This window comes from Cervus elaphus, chromosome X (assembly GCF_910594005.1).
Source record: "Cervus elaphus chromosome X, mCerEla1.1, whole genome shotgun sequence".
In the NCBI taxonomy this organism is placed as follows: domain Eukaryota; kingdom Metazoa; phylum Chordata; class Mammalia; order Artiodactyla; family Cervidae; genus Cervus; species Cervus elaphus.
In genome coordinates, this window is record NC_057848.1 from 148761148 (window position 1) to 148766724 (window position 5577).

The following is a 5577-nucleotide window of genomic DNA, read 5'->3' on the forward strand; positions in this document are numbered from 1 at the left end:
CACCCTTCCCCACACACTAAGGGTAAGAATGCAAAGGCTCCATTGATCAATCCTTTATCCCCCTTCCCAAAATATTTGAAGTTGAGGTGAGCACATAGCCCCTCTGGAGTCAGTGTGAGGAGGTTTTTTCTTGAGATTTCTGAAGAGATGAGGTCTTCTTCTGCTCCCTTTGCTAAAGTCAGGCCACATAGGCTAGAGCAGAGTTTCTCATACTTCCTCTGTATTAGAATTGTCAAGGTAGCTTTGAAAATTTTTGTTTCCCAGTTCCTCCCTCATTTCAAAGTGATAACAGTCTCTGGTTGTAAAACCAGTGCTTCAGGTGTTTTCAAAGAATCACCTGGGGATTCCATTTAGTGGAAAATTTAGAAAACCAGGGATCCAGGGAAGAGTGTTCTCAAACTTGGGCAGACATTCAGTCCCTGGCAGGTTTGTTAAATTGGCTTGGTTGGCCGAATCTCACCCTGTGAATTTGTTTAGGTAGGTTTTCTCTAGGTTAGATTGAGAATTTGCATCTCCACCCACCGTTTAGCTGAGGCTGATCAAGGATCACAGTTTGAGAATAACTGCTCTATGGCAAGATTTGGGTATGCCATTGAGAAGGGTGCTCTACTTTTGAAAGGAGAGGAGTATGAAAAAAATATATTTTTAGGCTAGAATTTTCAGGTTACAGATCCCTACTGGTTTGTCTGATTGGGTGGAACCCCTGAGAATATGCTTTTTAAGAAGATTCCAGGCCATGGCACTGATGGTTTCAGGATCACCTCTTGAGAACTACTGCTCTTGCCCAACATCTTGAGCTGCAATTTGCTTAATATAACTAATAAGAACTATGTTATATGCCAAGAGTTATACTAAGGATTTGTGTCTGGTATCTCATTTCAGTTCACTTACATGGAGAACGTTGAAGTATCTCATCACCAAAAATATAGTGGCGATCAGAATTAAACTACCTTTTGAAGCCTCCAGGCCAAGAGGTGGCAGAACTCAGATTGGAACCTAGAAAAGCAGGACCCCAAATCTGTGCTCTTAAGCACAAGGAGGCGGAGGTTTCACACCAGATGAAGGTGCCTACCCCGTGTCCTTCTTGGCAGGTAGACTCTTTCTTGATGGTAAGTCGCAGGTCACAGCAGTGTGTAGTCTACTGCTTTGTGGTTTCCCTAGGCCCACTTCCTCACCTCTTAGAGAGGACGTATCTACCCATATTGCCTATAGGTAAAGGTGGTATGAGTGAAGATGTTGGGGGCCAAACATATCCCTGAAAACCTGCATTGAACTGGATGATGAAAGCAGCAGTTTTTCTTCCATGAGAATTTGTTGGAGATGCCAAGGTCTGAATCCATACCTCCCAAGTACCCCTATATTTAAAGTGAGTGGCGGGTGGTCTTGCAAAAGAACTGGACCAAAACTGGTTCTGCAGGCATTAACCTGTCACTCGACTAAGCAGTATAAAAGAGTTGAGATGAAAGATGGTGCAAAGACTTGCCACCCTGACGAGGCATTTTCTCCACACGCATCAGAGGAGAAAGATTGCTTTCCCAATGTTTCAGGCCAAGTGCAGGGGACCTCAGAAATTTTGCCCCCATCCAGGCCAGCTCAGCAGTAAACTCATTACAGACACGGTGAGTGGTCTTCAAACCTCTAAAAGAAAAGAGGCTCCCCAAGAAAGTCTGCTCCTCCCAAGATAGCTGTTTGGTTGCTTGGTCTAAGATATGACCAGAGATGATCTATTGTTAAAAGTATTCTCTGAAAATAACAAGGCAAAAGAAAGCTGAAGTAACTAACAGTTGTGGCTCTTTCTGCATGCACACTTTAGGCTCCCAGAATGATGGGACAAAGTGATACTGGCTGCTCTGGAGGCTCTGAAACTTCAGCGGTCAACAGAGGATCCTCTTGTGTCAAAAAGCACAGTAAGTGTTACCCACATGCAGTCATGGAGGCTCTCAAGTGTTAGCATCCAATATACTCACCAGGGAGGTTGTTCAAACTTAGCTGCTGGACACCTCCTCTGTCCCCAGAGTTTCTGACTTAGTCCATGTGGAGTGGTGTCTGGGATTTTGTATGTCTAACAAGTAGCATAGGTGATGGTGCTGTGGTTTGGGGAACCACTGATTTAACATCTAGGGCTACTATTTGCAAGAAGGTATTCTGAGAATTAAGCCAACAAGGATAAATTGGGACCCTAGATATTCTTGATGGTGTGGTCTGAGTGCCCACTGTCAAGAATGTCAGAATAGCAGGAATCTTACCATTTTTCTTTTAATTTAAATGAAATAAAATAATTCAATTTCAATGAAAGCATCCAAAGCAAAGTAGAATTTTAAATGATAACTAGTTTAAATGTGTATATTCATTTAGCTAAATTAAATTTGTCATTTAGTTAATAAATTGATCTTATAACCAAAAGAATACCCCCCAAATCTGTAATGAGTTGCAATTACATAGTCCCTTAGGAACTGCTGTAATTTTGTTTCGTAAAAAAAAAAAATGTTGGAAATACTGCAGACTACTGCAAAATTAAGTTTCAAAATTTTGCAGAAGAGAAATGACTTTGCCTATTCAAAATGATTCTTACTGAATCATATAATTAATTCCTCAAGGCCAATATTTATCAGTGATACATTAATTTGCAAGGAAGAGTTAAAGTAAATTGATTTAATAAAAGTACTATATTTGAAGGCTAAAATATTTAAAGATCTTTAAAATATGAACTAGCATTTGAATACTAAGTTAAAATAGACTCATATTTACATAATATGTTGAACATTTTATCATGGTGAAATTCTTTCTGAATGTATGTAGTGTTCAAAATAATGGTTTTCATCTTCATATTCTGAAATAATGGACACAGCATTATTCTTAAAACCATTTTTGGTATACCTTTATATTTGGTCAATGGTTTTAGGAAACTATAACTTTGCAATGTAGGCCTTTGCAAATTGACCATTTGTTTAATGATTCATTTGGAAAATTCACTTTAGGTAGGTTGGTTTTTAGTAAATTGAGCTAAAGATGGACTCTTGGACATCATTAGCTTTAGCTGCTCAGAATTATTCCTGTTGTTTTGGAGAACTGCATTGCAGCTTTCCTTTGGCGAATTGCCCTTCCTACAACTGGAATTGATGAAGTTCATGTGAAATTAATTCTTTCCTCAGCTACACTGAGTTTGTATAAACTAAGGTAATAAAAGTGTATGATATTCAAGTAAGCAATGAATGGATTGACATTGACTTCATTGATTAAAAAGCTCTTTTAAAAAAAAGTTGGAATTCTGACTCTAGTAATATAGTAGAAAAATCTCTTCCAAATCTATTGCTTTACTCTTTCAGAACATGGATTCTTCTTTGCTACTGACCTGTTCTATAGTCATTCCAGTGCTTTCAGGGAAGTCATAGTGACGTCGCTTCATTTTCCCACCAGTGATGTGTGCAAACATGCGTAATTTTAGTGAAGATAATCCCATCCCCAGCTCCACTGTGGTTACATAAACCAAACTGGTCAAAACAAGCGCATGCTCTTGTTGGCTTTGTTGATATATAACCTTGTTTTCTTTGGAATCCTAACTCTATAATTACAGTCCCTAAAATCTTCCTGCAGTACAGGAGCCTTGGGTTCAATCCTTGGATCAGGAAGATCCCCTGGAGAAGGAAATGGCAACCAACTCCAGTATTCTTGCCTGGAGAATTCCATGGATGCAGGAGCCTGGTGGGCTATAGTCCATGGAGTTGTTGGGCCAGGCAGAATTTAGTGACTAAATGACAACAAAACCTTGTTTTCTTTGGAATCCTAACTATAATTACAGTCACTAAAATCCCCCTGTAATGCAGGAGATGCAGGTTGGATCCCTAGTTTGGGAAGATTCCCCTGGACAAAGAAATGGAAACCCACCTCAGTATTCTTGCATGGGAAATTCCATGGATGCAGGAGCCTGGTGGGCTACAGTCCATGGGGCTGCAAAGAGTCAGACATAACTTAGCAACTAAACAGCAGTAAAACCTTGTTTTCTTTGGAATCCTAACTCTGTAATTTACAGTCACTATATGAAAACTAAACCAGCAGTCTGACTTTCTGCTGGCGGTTGATACCTACTACTGCTCTCATCAGTGATACTTCTGCTGCTGTTTTTCTCATGTGGCATAATGAAACAAATATGGGGTCAAGGTACCCTGGCATGATGCCTTTGGACAAAGATTTGGCCAGATCTTTGTTCCGTGCTCTAGGTGACTAGGGGATGTAGGCAAGATCCCTTCCAACAACCAATTAGCAATTCATTTGTGTGTGTTGGTTAAAAAATATTTTAGGGGGACTTCCCTGGTGGTCAAGTGGCTTAGACTCCATATTCTCAATGCAGTGGGCCCAGATGTGATTCCTGGTCAGGGAACTAGATCCTACATGCCACAACTAAGAGTTCACATGGGGCAACTAAAACATGGCACAGCCAAGTAAATAAATGTAAAAAATATATATATATATTTATTTGGACATATTCTGAACCCAGCAGAAACGTGGAACTAATAAAATGCTATATTTGATACACTGTTATTTGTGTTTTCTATTTTATATACATAATTTTGACTGATAAAATCTTTAATATCAATAAAACTAATTTGAATCACTTATGTGGTTTTGTGACTATATAATCACAAACTACTATTTACATTAGCAAATTCTATTTTATGTAAAACTGAATGTTACAAGTGATAAAAAAAGTTAATATATTGGATTTAATAAAATTAAAATATTTCAAAGATACCATCAAAAAAGTGGAAAGAAAATTCACAGACTGGAAGACAATACTGGCCATAATCCACACTTTTAATTTGTTTTTTCCATTCATTAAAGGTATGTTAACCTGGGTTGTTATGGACTGAATTGTATCCCCACAAAATTCACATGTTGAAGACCTCACCTTCAAGGTGACTGTATTTGGAGACAGGGCTTTTAAGGAGATCATTAAGGTTAAATGAGATCATAAGGCTGGGGCCATGATCTGATAGGATCATTGTCCTTAAAAGATGATGAGATGCCAAAGATCTTTCTCTCTCCACATGTGCACAGAGGAAATTTCATGTGAAAACATAGTGAGAAGGAAGAAGTCTGCAAGCCAGGAAGAGATGCTTGACCAGAGACCAACCCTGCTGGCTCCTGGATTTTGGACTTTCAGCCTCCAGAACTGTGAGAAAATACATTTCTCTAATTTACCCTGTCTGTCCTATTTTGTTATGGCAGCCTGAGCAAACTATGCATGGGACAGTGCTTGATATCAGATGATAAAAATCAAAAGTCATCAATAGCCCACCCCAACACTAGACAATCTGTAAATGAATGTTTTAAATTCTTGTGAATTTTTCCTGCTAATCATAGACTTTTTGCTCCATCATGCTAGTACTTTCATAGTAAAGGCCATTTTTACTCCTCTGCCTTACTAAGATATTGACATCTGCTCTCCTCCACTGATCTTACCATTAATCCACCCAGGTAAACCAAACACATTTCTCACACTGTAGTTTTAGTCATCCATTTTAAATGAAAATCTGATTGCATCAATACACTGTTTCCAAGTTATAGACCAGTTTAGAT

At 38.8% G+C, this 5577-nt stretch overlaps 1 long non-coding RNA gene across 1 annotated transcript; it reads left to right on the forward strand.

The window, feature by feature from the left end:
* Window positions 1–1083: 1083 nt before the first annotated feature.
* LOC122689018 lies at window positions 1084–5163 on the forward strand. Its single transcript, XR_006339645.1, has 4 exons — window positions 1084–1109; window positions 1213–1328; window positions 1814–1907; window positions 5056–5163. It is a non-coding gene; the product is annotated as an uncharacterized LOC122689018 (long non-coding RNA).
* The last annotated feature ends 414 nt before the right edge of the window (window positions 5164–5577 follow it).